We start from the raw sequence: 16,897 nt of genomic DNA, 5'->3' as shown, positions 1-16,897 counted from the left end.
ACTCACAGTCCTGCAGAGGCTTCAGTGCACTGTGTTGGGAATGCAGGGAAGAGGTTGTGGCTCCACCCTTCTCAGCAAGGAAGTTCAGGAAGCAGCTGTTCTTAAACCATAGCCATGCAGGAAGCAGAGGGAGCTCTACTTCTGCTCAAGATCTTTCCAATGCAAGACTTGACTTTCCAAAATGGCTCCTCTGCTACTTAAATAACACCACAAGCAAACACCAAATATTAAAAACATGAACCTATAGGTGACATTGGGGATTCAAAACTTACAACTTTTTTCAATGTTCAATAAAAAGAGTTGATTTTTTTATATTCTGGCAATAGTTCAACTTGGTAAATTCATTTGAGACAGTTGTTATCTACAAAGCATTGAAAATTGGCTTTATAATTTCTCTACTATATATTTGGAGACATTTTAAAAGACTTGGTAACCTTGAGTGATATTCTCTATGCTTCGAAATTAGCCAGATAAACTTCATTTTACAAATATAAAATAATTATTATACACTATGACAAGAAGTAGTAATAATTTTCTTTCATTATTGTGTTTTATATCTAACAAAATATAAATTGCAAAATTTAATGCTAGAATTATGATGGGTTACATGGCTTATTAAAACACGGTGCTACATGAGTATGTATTTGAGTGGTTATAATGAAACTGTATGTCTAGAATCAGTAAATCATTATGTATCAGTGACTCATCTACTTCGAGAAAGAAAGTTTCCTTGAAGTACAGCCATACCAACTCATTTATATATTGTGTATAGAGGCAACACTGTGAAAATGGAAATGATGGGTAGTTTGATAATGATGTCATAGGGTACAAAGCTTAAAATATCCTCTCTGTGTTCCTAAAGGAAGATTTACCCAGGAATGAGTGGGGCTTTGAGGAAATAGTAATAGGGGTGAAGAATCAAGTATGAATTAGTATTTACAAAGTTTGGAAGATGCAATTGAAACATCGATGGACTTTAGGATTTCTTTTTTTTTTTTTTTTTTTTTTTTTTTTTTTTTTTTTTGAGACAGGGTTTCTCTGTATAGCTTTGCGCCTTTCCTGGAACTCGCTTTGGAGACCAGGCTGGCCTCGAACTCACAGAGATCCGCCTGCCTCTGCCTCCCGAGTGCTGGGATTAAAGGCATGCGCCACCACGCCCGGCTTAGGATTTCTTTAAGGAGGTATGGGGAAGAAGAGTAAGAAAAGATGAAACTGCAACAGTCTGTATATTATATAGAATACAAACATACCTATGCACTATGAAGAGATACTGAATGTGACAGACATTTCTGGGTTTTTTCCTCCTTGGGTAGGATGATTTGATACCTTAGTATGTTTTAATATTGATATTTTAGTTCTATTTTCTATGATCCCACAACAAATATCACCCATTTGACAGAACAGTTTGGATTTTCAAACTTTGTAAGAAGCAGAGAAAACAAATCCTTAATATACTTTTAATTCTTTTTTCCTACCCTAATGCTTCACTTTATTATTTTAAAACCTATTACAATTTTTTGACATTTATGTGTATAAGTAATACATATTAAGAAAATCTAATTAAACTATTGCGACTATTGTGCTTTATACCAAAGGAAATGAGACACAAAGATAAAAAGTTCTCATCCAAATACATAAGTAGCTGATGTCTGTTGGGCAAAGGAGACTGGTGAGGACTTGAGAAAACTGGAGACTTCACAGATAGCCGTAAAACACTTGCATCAACTCAGAGTGAATGGTCTAGTGACAGTAAAGCATTGTTCTGGCCTGAGTTTGGCAGCGGGCTACTGTATGCCTGTGCACCTTATTACATATCTGTGTATTTTATTGCATGCCTATACACCTTAATGCATGCCTGTACACCTTAATGCATGCCTGTACACCTAACTGAATGGCTGCACATCTTAGTGCATGCCTGCTCACCTTACCACACGCCTCACACCTAACTACATAACTGTGCACCTTACTGCATGTCTGGGCACCTAACTGCATGCCTGAATACCTTACTGTATGCCTGCATACCAGGCCACATTACTGTGTGACTGTGTACCTTACCACATGCCTTACACCTAACTGGATGCCTGCACATTTGTGCTGTGCCACAGCAGAAAGCACCCATGGTGCTATGTAGTTTTAAAATGTGCATGGCTGGGGCTAACTTGGAGATGTTTTAGATTTCAAGCAACTAGAAATAAAGTCAATGAATATACACTTACCACCATCATGTAGTGTAGGACCTTCAGAAGAGGCTGCCTCTACCCTGCTATCTCCAGTAAATTTCTCATGTGAAGATTCAGCACCTTCTGTCTCATCCACATATTGATTTGCTCTTTCTCACTTGTAGGCAGACTTTTCTTACCTGTCTGCTAGTTCTCAAACAAACAACATGGAAACTTAATATCAATTATAAATGCTCAGCCAATAGCTCAGGCTTGTCACTAGCTACAACTTAATTTAACTCATTTCTATTAATCTACATTCATGCCACTTATCTTTGTTGTTGTTGTTGTTGTTTTTCAAGACAGGGTTTCTCTGTGTAGTTTTGGTGCCTGTCTTGGATCTCACTCTGCAGACCAGGCTGACCTCGAACTCATACAGATCACCTGGCTCTGCCTCCTGAGTGCTGGGATTAAAGGCATGTGCCACTGCCACCCAGCACCATTTATCTTTCATCCTGAACCTCCTGTTCCCTCTCCATGTCTCACTGGTTACTCTGCTGACTATGTCCTTCTTCTTCCCAGTGTCCTTAGTCTGGTTTTCCTGCCTAACCTTATCCTGTCCTGTTGTTGGCCAGTTAGCTTCTTTATTAAATCAATTACAGTATAATTTACACAGTATATGGAAGGATTATTCCACACTTCTCTTCCCTTAAATATTTGCTTTTTTACTGTATGAAACCACTACATTTTAAAATGGAAAATTTGCCTATGTAGTTCTGTTACATAATTTGTTTTACCATTTTCTAGAGAAAGATTAGGTGAAATGGTGATTAAATGACATTTGTGAGAAAAAAATAAATTCTTTACAAAAAATAATTATTACCAAGTTAGGGTATTATTACCTCACAATCCATGTGAATCTATTTAATGGGTAATAAGGATTTATTAAGATATAATTGAGGAAATACACTCATGAATACAGAATCAAGTAAACAGCTGAAGTCGTTCTCTGTTCTGACTGGGAGCAAATCCACCTGGCAATTCGATCAGACCAGGAAGCAGGCAGCAAGGAGAAGGGTCTTGTGACCCCTTTCCCTTTCCTTTTAAAAGGTCACATACATCGGCAAGAAGCACTGCTTCCTTCTGGCCCTATAGCCCAAGGTTGTGAACAGTGCAAATACCACTACAGGGCATTTTTTGCTTGTATTTTTTGTTGTTGTTGTTGTTGCAAACTATTTCAAATGACAGAATAGACTTAACTCAAATAAGCACATGTTTTCTTCACTTGGAATTTATGCTGTTTTTAAAAGATACTTGAACTTTTCTTCAACTAAAATTTAAAAAGGAAAGACAGTATGTTCTTTGCATTTCAAGAATTTTTTTTCAAAAACACAGAGGCAAGTTGTTAATTTCTTCATGGACTCACACCTCTAAGTTCCTTGCTGCTAATGCATACTTCTAAAGTACCTAGAAAGAGCTAGCCTTATAAACACATTGTGTTATCATTTTAGTTTTTTCTTTTATCAGCTCATGATATTCCTAGTTCATATTGTATAACTGCAAAGGTAAAGATCACCACTACACCCCTCATACACTTTTAAGCAGTCCACAACAAATAACAAGTGGGAAGGGGAGCATTTGCTTAAACAACAGTAGACTTATTGTAGTTGCATGAAAAGGTCCTGAGTTCCAGAACTACGCAAGAGATATAAATTTTCTTAATAAAGAAACTTTGAGGCCATGGATTTAAGTTGGAATGACTGAGTATTATAGATGCCAGGAAACAAGAAAGGATACAGGAGAAGGGCTTGGGGAAGTTTTGGTGGGGTCAAGGGTAGCAAAACACATATGATATAAAATTAAAGGTGAAGGGAATACTAAGGGTGGAAGGTAAGTGGAAAGGTATTTATTGTCTTACTCAGAGTTTTCTTGCTGTGAAGAAACAACATGACCATGGTAACTCTTGTAAAGGAAAACATTTAATTGGTTCTGGCTGACAGTTCAGAGATTTAATCCATTATCATCACTATAGTGATATTTTATTTGTACTGAAATGTGATTTTATTTGTATGTTAATAAATAAAGTTGCCTGGGGATCAGAGGTCATAGCCATTAATCAGAAGTTTGGCAGTGGTAACACATGCCGTTAATCCAATCACATGGCAGGCAGAGTCTGTATGTTCAAGGACACAGCCAACATGGTGACACACACCTTTAATCCAAGTACCAACCATAGAGACCTGGAGGTCTGTATAGACAGGCAGTGACAAGAAAGTCATGTGGTTGGGTTTAGAGCCAATGAGAGGCAGAACAGAAAGGCAATAAAAATACAAACACAGAGAAAGTAGGTCTCTTTCTCAGGGGAAGGATGGCCACAGCAGCAGGTGGTAAGAAGGTGGTCTTAGCTCTTGGCTACTGCTCTCTGATCTGCCTCCTTTTAACTCTGCATTTGGCCCTGTGTTTCTTATTTAATAAGACCATTTAGAATTACATCTACACATCATGGTGGGAAACATGGTGGCACACAGGCAGATATGGTGCTAGAGAGGGAGGTGGAGATTCTACATCCAGATCAGCAGGCAGCAGAAAGAGACAACGAGCCACTATGCCTGGTTGGAGCTTCCAAAACTTCAAAGTCTGACCCCAGTGACATACTTCTTCCCACAAAGCAACATCTACTCCAACAAGGCTGCACCTCCTAATAGGGCCACTCTCTATGAGCCTATGTGGGCCATTTCATTCAGGCCAACACAGGTGTAATAAGGAAAAGGGTAGAAGGACAAAGGAAAGATAGAAGTTGGAGAAAGCATCAGCCAAACACACACAGACACAGACCCCCCCCCCACAGAAGCTATTATATAAATTAATTAAGAATATAATTCAAAATTATATTTGAATGGAGCATGAGTTGATAGTATAGATATTAAGAGGTCATGGTATTTAAAATGAATTCCTAAGGCCCAGTAAGGGGCAGCTCCCTATGAATTGTTGGTCAGAGAGCATGCAAAGTCTCCTCCAAACAACATAGGATATTGATATTGCTCTTGTTTGCTTGTCAAAACTGCATGGTTATATCCTATTGATGGAGACATCATATACCTTGGGTACAAGATGCATAGAAGTCAAGTTGAAATAAGCTGAAAGCTCCTTCCCTTCCGTCTAGTATTCATGGTGCTGGATGGTGCTATTGCAAACTGTTGGGAGACAAAAGTCACTAATGTTCTTACCCACCTGCAGACCATTCATGCTGCAGCTTTCACCTGCCCAGCAAGATGTGCTCACTCGTTCAATAGTGGTATGATTGTTTGGGAGTGAAACAGCCCCTTTCCACTTGGATTTGAGGTACACTTTAAGGGAAAGCATGCATGCCTGTAAACCTGGTCCAAGCTCTATGACTGAAGAGGTCAAAGTCCCAAAGGAAAAACATAGCATCATGACATATTTTCTACATGCGTGTATTTATTTAAACTAAAATAAAAAAAAAAACATAGCCATAAGTATAAAGAACTAATGCTAATACAACAGCCATGGAGCCCAATGCTCACTGGCTTGTTTTTCCCTCATGTACTCATTATTTTAGGATCTAAGCAGCATACTTAGAAGTTGTTTGGTTCTCAAGTTTAAATCCATTGTCTTAAAGTGATAGAGATCAACAAGTGATATATTAGCTCCTTTGTGGAGAATAAAAAATAAGGGTGAAGGAAAAAGAGCAAGGCAATAAAAGAACACTAATCGATTTTCTCCTTGAACCGAGAATTGTTTTTCAACAGCTAATATTGTTTGACCTATCTATTCTATATAGATCCATGAATATTTAAACTTCCTTATTTAGCTAAGTAAAAGAAAATATATTGTCCTGTTTCCAACCTTGCCATGTTCCCCACCATCCTGAAGCAACTGGCCTGATAGAAAGGCGGAATGGCCTTTAGAAGACACAGTTCAGCACCAATTAGGTGGCAACAGCCTGGAGAGCTGGGGAGTGTTCTCCAGAAGGCAGTATGCATGGAATATATGTACCAATATATTGTATTGTTTTTCCCATGGCCAGGATCCAGGGGTTCTGGAATCAAGGTGTGAAAAAGGGAATAGTTCCATTCACTATCACCTGTAGTGGCCCATTAGGAAAATTTACACTTCCTGCTCCTACAACCCTATTCTACAGGCCTAAGGAGCTTTGGTTCCACAAAGAAGTGCACTCCTGACAGAAGCCATAACAAACATTCCATTGATCTTGAAACTCAACTTCCTCCTGGCCACTTTGGCCTCCTGATGCCTTTAAGCAAATAGGCTAAGAAAGGAATAACAGTTTTATGAGGGTGATTGATCCAGATTACCAAGGGGAAATTGAATTGCTTCTCCACAATGGAGCTAAGAAAGAGCATGTCTGGAGTGTAGGAGATGCCTTAGGGCATCTGTTGGTGTATTATCCCCTCCTGTGATTAAAGTCAATAGGAAACTACAACAATCTAATCCATTTAGGATGACAAGGGGTTTAGCAGAGAATGAAGGTATGTCACCCCTCCCAGAAAAAAGCCAAGACCTGCTGAGGTGCTTGCTGAGAATGGAGAAATTGCAGAGCGGTAGAGAGGAAGGTAGTTATAAATATCAGCTGAGGCCACATGACCAGAAAAAAATGAGGAGTATAATTGACATGAGTGTTTCTGTCTGATTTTGTTAATAATGTGTTCATAAAGATGCTTGTGTTTTCCTTCCTTGATTTCTTTATCATGTGATCTAACATTAGTTAAGAGAATATCAGTGTTTAATCATATTTAAGTTTGAGATACTAAAAGAATGTCCCCCAAGGGACATTGCCACCTATTCTAAATTTATAATTTGTTTGATACTGAACATGGGATCATTATACATGTTAGATGTAAATATAACCTTGTTATTGTTTTCATTTGGAAATTAAATATGAAATGAGAATATATAATTATGTGTCAAATTGTCAAGGGGTGGATTTGTGATGACTATTCTTGGTTGTCAACTTGATTACATTTGGAATTAACTAAAACTCAAATGGCTTGGTATACATGTGAGGTATTTTTTTTCTTAATTAAGTCATTTGAAGTGTGAAGACCCACTTCTAATCCAGATTTTTGAGGTAAGAAGATCCACTTTTAATCAGGACCTCACCTTCTGCTGGCAAACTATGTAAAGGACGTGGGGGAAGAAAGCCTCTGTCTTTGCCTGCTTGCTCTTCCTAACAAGTCCATTCCTTCTCTGGCATTAGATTATTCCTTTGAGATTACGGAGTATACTGAAGACCAGCTGAGACATCCAGCCTTGTGGATTGGACAACTACTGGATCCTTGAACTTTCTGTTGGTAGACAGCAACTGTTAGACTAGCTAAACCACAGCCTTGACACCATTATAATAAACCCATGTGGATATAGAAATTGCATATATATATATATATATATGTGTGTGTATGTGTGTGTGTGTGTGTGTATGTATACACATATACACATACATATATATGTATGTAAATACATACATATATATGTATTTATATATACACAGTCTGTAAGTTCTGTTCCTCTAGAGAAACCTCACTAATATACAACCATCTATCATAGGCTCCTGAAAAGTGTACTTTGTAAAGAAAAGTATTTATTGTGTGTGTGGGGAGGGAGTTTACTTAACATCATGAAAAAAGTTTAAGAATTTTTATTTTTATTTGTAATTAATAAATTAGCATTTTTTAGTTTTAATATATTTTATATTTCTCCTATTGACTGAAAATATATATAACTTACAGAAATTCTATCTCTTTATAGTATTAGGAACAGTCTCTTGTAAGTGACAAGGCACTTTTGTCTTTTGAAGAGTATGTGTGTTTCAGATGCAGTCTGATTCTATAGCTCAGGTTAGCACCAAGCTCATGGCAACTCTTCCTCAGTCTCTCAAGTTCTGTTATCTCAAGATGTGACGACATCTTGTTGGCCCTTTTCTTTCACAGATGTAAAGATTCTTTCCTTATCTCTGACATCTGAGGATTTGACATTAAATATATATTGCTAAAGGTCTCTGTAAGGTTCATATATTAAGCGTTTCAAGCATCATCAATCTAGATGTTCATTTCTTTTGCAGATTTGGAAATATGAGTAAATTATCTTGTAAAGTCTCTGTACTCTTACCATTCTTCACTGGAACTCCATTGCAAGTTGATTTTCCTCCTCTGAAATGGTCTAAATTAATACTTAAAACAGGGCTGAGGATATAATTAAATGATACAGTGTTGTGCAATGTTTAAGGCTGTAGGTACAATTCCTAGCACTACAGACAGAGAGAGAAAAGAAGTGAGAGGGAGAGAGAAAAAGAGAGAGAGAGAGAGAGATGTATTTAAGAACATTTTATATCTCAACCTCTAGTGCATATATGTGTCCTTTTGACTGTGTCTTGCAGCTTTGTTTTTCAGTCTTTTTCTCATTTTATTCCTCTAGTTGGATTACTTTAAAATGACTTGTCAAGATTGCCAATTCTTTCTCTTGATAAGGCCTGAGGCTGAATGTATCTAGTAGAATTTTTCTACTAGAGTTTTGGGTTCTCATTTCTATGTATGTTTTCATTTTGCTAAGCTTATTCTTTCCATTTTTTAATAATAACCTTTTAAATATTTGAAATTATAAATACATCATTCACTGCTACCCTTTCCACCTTCCAAAACCTCATAAGTAGCCCTATGTTTATGTTCCTCACATTTATGACCTCATTTTCTTCAATTATGTGTGTGTATATGTATATATATATATGTGTGTGTGTATATATATAAATATGTATATATATATATGTATGAGTGTGTGTGGTTGTGTGTGTACATACATGACATAAATACAACTTTCTTAATCTGTACAATGTTACCACTACTGGGGATGACCACTTCATATTGGATAAGTAGTTAGGTGACTCTTCCCTGAGGAAGACCGTTTCTCTGGTTCTCAGCATCCCAAAATTGCCTGTAACTCTTTGTCTGAGCTGAGGTCCCATGAGCTTTCCCCTTTCCATGTTGTTGTGCCCATTGATGTCATTATTCAGACTTGTTTAGGTAGCCACATTGATGAGAATTCATGGTTATAACCTTCCTGACATTTCTTGGAGATGAAACTTCACCCAGACTCCCTTTCATCAGTCTCTTACAACCTTTCTGTCTGCTCTTCTTCATTGATCACTGAGATTTAGGTGAAGAGACATGTTGTAGATGTACAAGATACACATCGAGACTTCTTTTTCCTCTGCATTTTGATCAATGTGGTTTTCTCTAATGGTTTCCATCTGTTTCAAAGAGAAGTTTCTTTGATGAGTGGTAAGAAGTACACTTAATTGTAGATATAAGGGTAAACATTTAGAGTGTAGTTAGGAATTATGTTGCTTTAATAAAGTGACAGTTGGTGGTTTTCCTGTAAGACCATGGCTTCACTAGACCCAGATATTTGTCTAGGTTTCCAGTATCAGGCATAGTTTCTCTATTGCTGAAGGGGTTGTCCATTCAGAAGACTGTTGGTTACCTTAAAGTGGTTTCCATGCATATCACTATTGCACCCTGATGGTTATCATACCATGCTAGCCATTTTAGTGGCTCATAGTTATCATACTAGGGAAGATTATTGGATACTTCCTTACACTGGAAGCTTGATTTGTTCCTGACTATCTAGCTGTGTGTGGCTTCAGTATCATTCTCTTATTTGTGGAACGCTTTCATATCCCCTACACTTCTAGTCAATGGATTTTATTATGCTCATCCATATAATTTTTGTTTCCCTAAATTCTATCCAACGTTTCTTTAAGTATATATAAAATAGCACCAGTAACAAACTTACTGTTCTGTTTCAAAAAACTTTCAACTAATGCCCTATACTATTCATAAGTTAATTAATGAGTACATGAAATCTAACATTAAACAGTATCAAGGAACAGTGGAAGACTTTTCTTCTCTACTCTGTTTCTTGTAATTTGAACAACAGAAGCAGTGTCATCAATTTAGGCTTAATCAGTATATTTCCCATACTTTCAAAAAAATTGTAATCACATTTCCATTTCACATACTCAGTGAGGTCTAGACATTCTACTTCCTAGTGAGACATCCTAATTTGGGTAAGAACTGATTTCTTAGGCTTTTTTAAAAAGCCATCGTCAAAGAGTTGCCATTTTTTTCCTGTGAAGTTTGTGCATTTTAGCCTACTATTTCCCAAAACCTTCTTTTATGCTTAGTGAGATGCATCTTTTGAAAGAAAGCTCACACTTCAGGGTCATGAATGATGGTGGATGTTCAGGAATCTAGAAGTGGGAGCCTGCATCTGCCAATATGAAGACACTATGGAAGATCATGAATATATGAAAGGACCAAGCAGATGCCATAACAGGCTGCTCAGTCTTCTCTCAGAGATCAGGCCTCAATTTCAGTTTCCTGAGACTTGAGGAAGCAGTTTCTGGGAGGGCCATGAACAAAAGACATAGTCCTTGCAGTAGCTCCCTTTCTGCATGTACTCTGACTGCTCAAAGTTCAGCCAGATGTTTACTCTCTGGGGCCCCTCACCAACTTAGAGTTATGTGCAGTACATGCTTGGCTAGCCAGCCCCCATGGTGGCTCAGGGACAAAGCCTGGAACTTGTGCTGGACTGCCCCCAAAGTAATAAATTGTAACCACCAACCAGTAAATTCAAAGGTTACATACCCTCACCCAATTAAAAGAGAACAGAGATAAAAATAAACTAATCCAAGTTGCACCCGTGCAAAACTTCCCCAACTCCCCTGAAGGGCTTGTGGATTTTGCCTTTAAAAAGCTAGCCACACAAAGAAAAAGCAAGTTCCTCCTGGCCTCACAGTTACTATGAGTGAGTGCTTTGGATCGAGCTTCCCTGTCCGCGGCTTGTAAACAAACAGAAATAAACCATGCTATTGTATTCTGTACCTAAGGTTTGTGGTGGAATCTTTGGGGTCACAATCTGGGCATAACATATATACCAGCCTTGAAACACGGGTACTCCATAATCTCCAAAACTTAAGGGGTTCAATAGTTTGGAGGACACACCCTTCTGAGGGAAGTGTTTCAGATCAGAGGGTGTGAACTGGAATCCACGGTAGAGTGCGCTGCTGAAAGGATTTATAGCTCTTGTCTTTGGTAGCCTGTCTTCTGCAGTCTATTGCAACAACTGAACCAATTCCAGGATTTGGGGATACTAAAACAACATTGTTTCATTAGAAAAAAGGAGTAGGGTACTATTGAGAGCTGCTGGTAGTGAAAGTCCATGAGAGTATACGGCAGTGACAACTAGAGTTCAGAAGGGCAACCTATCAGAACTAAGGGTTCTGTTAGAGGAAACCATCACACAAGGTGTGATGGGATTACTGCTTTTTGAATGAACTGGCTGTCTCTTGTTGCAAACTTCTTGTGCAATAACAGCTATGATTCTCCCCATTTACCATGCATCTCCATGTTATGTGTACATGTACTCTCACGATTGCATCTCAATCTTGGGCACAACTTTCCCTATACATTGGGGTAATTGGACAACTGCCCCAGCTGTGTTTATCTTTCATTAACATATATCTGGCCAGAGCCATTCTCCAGACAAAAGTATTTCAGCAAAGATACATTTTTTCCAAGGACAAAACTGAACATAGATAAACATTAGCTCATCTCACTCACAGATAGAGAAAAGAACCACTAACAATTAAATCCTCAACCTTTTACCTTCACCCCAGGTTATTTACACAAGACCCTAATTTAAGAGATTCACTGCTCACATTCATGGGATGAAGTTTTAGCCATTTGCTAGATACTGAGTTAAGGCAGTTACTTCCCACTGACCCAAGGAGATTGCCTACAAGGCCAGGCAGGTGATAGGTACCAAGCTTCTTTCTTGTGCAAATTAGGTTTTTATTCCTCCTCAGCCAGGTGCTATTCCTAGATTTTCTCCTCAGCAATTACTCTGAGTGAAAGTGCTTTTACTAACTAAATACTACATGCTCTGACATGGGTTGCTTAGCCACCTAGCATATGTCCCCCCATCAGAAAGCAGCTACAGCCGGGATGAGCGGGAAAAGTGGCGCCAAAGACAGTTTACTTTCTTGTGACTTACTGACCCCTAACATTTTACCTAGCCATTTCTGGATTATAGTTTGAACACATAAATTCCCTAACTGATCTTAGCCTTCAGTTGACCCTACCAGAGAACTCCCCTTTAGTCACTCCCCTTTTGGGTTGTAACTGGATTGCTTTATGTGTGGGTCCTTATCTCCTCTCTCTGAGACCCTGAAAACTTCAAGCCTCACATTGCTTTACCAAAGAATTACTGTGTGGGTCTATATACTGGTTCTCTGAAAGCACTGGGAGGATTGATGGAGAAGAACAAAGATGAGGACAGAGATGGAAAGAACTAGGTAGAATGATGAGAGAACAGCAGAAGGAACTGAGAGCAGGAGGGACCGAGAGGAGCTAAGTAAGAGAGCAGAAAAGAAACTGTGCAGATAGAATCGCCATAGGAGAATAAAGTTAGTGGACTAAAGAACTCAGTGTGCTTAGATTCATTGAATATTCCTCAGATTAGAATCCTCAGCTGGTTGGTAGACTCTTCCGCGGACCCTGGGAGCAAGCAATATAGGCTGGACCTAATATTGCTTGCATTAGGATACAGAGCAGTGCCCTTCACAAATGCTTGGAATCATCAGGGTGAAGCTACTGCTAAATCCTCTGGTATAATCCTTTCCATACAGTTCAGGAGAGGTTGAAGACATGGGTCATTATATTTTAAAGGAACACGCAAAGTTGGCATAAGGAATAAAGAATAGGTCTTAGCAATTGTACTTCAAAAGCAAAAAGAATCCTAAATAAATAATTAATAATGAAAGTATATTTTATTATAAAAAGAGCAAGACCAACATATGTACATCAGGAACCTTAAAAACTGTTTAAAGATGTTAAATTGTGTTTTCAGTGAGAAACTCATTGTCCTCTTCCTTCGTAAGCATATTTTCTTGTAGATGTTCCACTGGATGGAACATGACCCTGGAATGAATTATTATACATATGGAAAAAGTGATACTTGCTCTTATACTTAGTAAAATAATAAATAATGAAGTTTTTCAGACAGACTGTATATTAATCACTGCTAAAGCAAATGAAATTATTCAAGTAGAATTTTTCATATTCAAAATTAAAATGTGGTTTGTATAACCTACAGAATATTTCTCATAAGAATATTCCTATTGTGTACTCTTTCATTGCTTTTGGAAGATTTTATAGAAGAAAAATAAATTGTTGTAGAAGATAAAATAATTAATCAGTAAATTACCCCATAGCGGCACTTATACACTTACATACACAAATACAACTAACTCAATATGGTAAAAAATCGCTTTACACAGAATATGTAGACATTAACAATCCCAACTTATTACACATTCAAATATACTTCCAAAGGACTGTAGGAGAAGGCACTGTTAGCATCCTTACAAACAAGTTCATTTCATGTAGGCAACTGCAGTCATGTCCTCACGGTGTCTGCCTGCTAGCTTTCTTCTGCAACCTGAGCCTGGAACAAAAGGACATGACCAATTTTAGTATTTGTTACTTACCTTCCCCTGGAAGAACTACTGAAACTTTTTAATGCACTGAACAATTGTTTTATTCAGTGTACCTGAAAGAAGTGCTTACATTGCAAGTATTTCACTCCTGAGCAGATGTGATGTGGTGGGGACTGTACTCAGGTCAAAGGAGAGTGTCCTGAAGTGTGTGTGTGTGTGTGTGTGTGTGTGTGTGTGTGTGTGTGTGTGTGTGTGTGTCTTTGGGGTGATCATCCTTCACTGTGGTCACTGGCCCTTAGATTTTGGAAAAGCTCATCTCCTCCAGCTCTGAGCTGGGTCTCTCTTTTTGTTGTGGAGGACAAACCCTTTTACTATGTATGAGAGCTGTGAGGTTGCAGTCCTATTCCCCAAGGGAATACTCAGGCAGTCTATTGCCAGTCATTTATGGTGATGTAATCAGTATTGTCATCAGATTGGTCTTCACTTAAGACTTGATCCAATCTTTTCACCATCATGACACTTTCCTCTTGGTCTACCAATTATTGTTTTAGAATCTTTCCTTATAAAGGTTGTTGCTACAAGACTCCCATCAGCCTGGAGATCTATGAAGATTTCCAGGACAACTAGCAAAACTATTTCATATTGAAGTACTTCAATTTAGGTCTATTGTTTTAGAAATGAGGGGCAAAAATCAGCTGCCAAAAAATGATAAAATTTAAGAAAAATTACACAACCAAATCCCATTCTAAAGTGTTCATATTCCTGATAAAATAATGAAAAATCAATGTCTTCAAAAGGTAACAATTACCGAGAATAAAGGCTTGATAAACCCCCATTTGCTAGGCTATTTATGCTTGAGGCTAATTTTACTAGCATAAACAACAACAACAAAAACACAAAGCAGGCAGAGTTTAAACCAAGGAATCCTAGTAGCTGCCTGGGGAAGGAGAATAAAGAGGAGAAGGAAGAAAGTTAAGGTGTTCGAATTAAATATGTGTGGAGGTGAACACAGGGAGGTGGACAGCCACACTGATGGGGGAGGGCTGCTTTAGAGAAATAGGAAGGAATCCCAGAGTACCAGCTGGGGCTAGGGTGACAATGTAGATCCCAGTCAGCATCAGAAAGAGAGAGAAGGGAAACTTGTGCCTTTGACTCTGAAAGGTGAGCAGACAGGCCCAGAGGAGCCTTGGGCAGCCTGTGGGGCTGTCTGGTTTAGGATTTTAATCTCATTCTTATTTGGACATGCAGATGAGCACATGAAACTGGGCCTTTAGGTTGACAACGATGCATACTCACACTGACAGTAGACTCCTGGAGGGATCCTTGTCATGCTGTGCATCCCTTTGTGTCACAGTCAGGCTGACCATTTTCTCTTTATCAACAGGGTATTCACATTGGATGTTTTCTTTTACTGCTTCTTCTTGCCTCAAGTATTCTACATTTATATAAGTGAACTGCTAAAGTTCCTGGGTGGGGGCTAGGTTTCTATGTTAGATACTTCAAAGTTAATTGAATGATTAGAAATTCATGATGGTGACAAGTTGGAATGTTACGAATCTATAGCCAAAATTATCATGGGCTGTCTTTATTCTCCTTAATAGCAATCTAATACCTACATTTTGTAAATGATTTTCATATTTTATATTTTTATATATTTGCATTTATGACTTTCAAGTATTCCATCTTCGGAAGAAGTTCCGGTAACCTCTTGTATATTGGAACATGTTGTATGGAGAAATCTGAGTCTGTGCTCCTGACCCATTGTCACTCATTCTGAGTTCAGAACAAACTGTCCCTCAAATTCTCGGGAGCTGTTTTTTACATCAGTAATTTCCTGGCATGTTTCTTCCAGTTTCCCAAAAAAAGTTGATGCCTCTTTGCCAAAGCATTTCCTGTATTTGACTTCCTGTATTTGGCTGTCTCCTCTTCCTGTTGCATTGGTTTTTTTGTATGGGTTCTAGAGCAGGGGACTTGATGTGTGTGTGTGTGTGTGTGTGTGTGTGTGTGTGTGTGTGTGTGTGTGTGTGATTTTCCACTGTACTTCCAAAGTCTAGGATGATAAATCACATAAAAATGATACAGGTTCAGAGTCATCTTTCTTTTTTTTTTTTTTTTTTTTTTTTTTGGTTTTTCGAGACAGGGTTTCTCTGTGTAGCTTTGCGCCTTTCCTGGAACTCACTTGGTAGCCCAGGCTGGCCTCGAACTCACAGAGATTCGCCTGGCTCTGCCTCCCGAGTGCTGGGATTAAAGGTGTGTGCCACCACTGCCCGGCCAGAGTCATCTTTCAATGTGGGAATCATACATACATTTTAAAGTGGGAGGAAGTGGAAAAGATCTTGCCTATAAATCGGGTTCCCACAACCTTCTCAGATCTGATTAATTTACTAGACCAGATTACGTTTCCCTACTATAAATATGGTTTCTATTGAAATTCCTAGAAAATTGTAACTTCTCAGAATGGAAGAAGGACTTATCTATGCTGCAAACTGCAATAATATGAAGTAGCATTTCAGCTGATTATGACAAGCTTATACCTGGAAGAAGCCAAGGGCCTTCCAGAGGTCAAGTTGAGGCTCAAAAAGTCTTGGTGATATTGGCTTTTGATTATTAGCTGTTTCCTGCTATGAATTTCTTGTTTACTGTTGTAGATTTTCCATCATTCATTGGGCACAATCTCCCCCCTATTAATGGAATAATTAGATACCTTCTGTGCAGTAACACAACCAAGATCCCTAATTTCAGGCTGTGTTATTTTTTTATTTTAATTTTTTATTTTATAATTTAATTTAATTTTACATATCAGCCACAGTGCCGCCACCCCCCCGCCTCCCCCCAGCCCACCCCCCATTCCCATCTCCTCCAGGGCAAAAACTTCCCTGGGGATTCAGCTCAACCTGGTAGATTCAGTCCAGGTAGGTCCAGTCCCCTCCTCCCAGGCTGGGCAAAGTACCCCTGCTTAAGCCCCAGGTTCCAAACAGCCAGCTCATGCACTAAGGACAGGTCCAGGTCCCACTGCCTGGGTGTCTCCAAAACAGTTCAAGCCAATCAACTGTCTCACTTATCCAGAGGGCCTGATCCAGTTGGGGGCTCCTCAGCTATTGGTTCATAGTTCATGTGTTTCCATTAGTTTGGCTATTTGTCCCTGTGCTTTTTCCAATCTTGGTCTCAACAATTCTCGCTCATACAATCCCTCCTCTTTCTCGCCAAT

The sequence above is a fragment of the Peromyscus californicus genome, unplaced genomic scaffold, assembly GCF_007827085.1.
Source record: "Peromyscus californicus insignis strain IS unplaced genomic scaffold, ASM782708v3 Scaffold_13__1_contigs__length_99412109, whole genome shotgun sequence".
NCBI classification, from domain to species: Eukaryota; Metazoa; Chordata; class Mammalia; order Rodentia; family Cricetidae; genus Peromyscus; species Peromyscus californicus.
The sequence above is the reverse complement of the archived record's forward strand: the minus strand, read 5'-3'. Positions refer to the sequence as shown.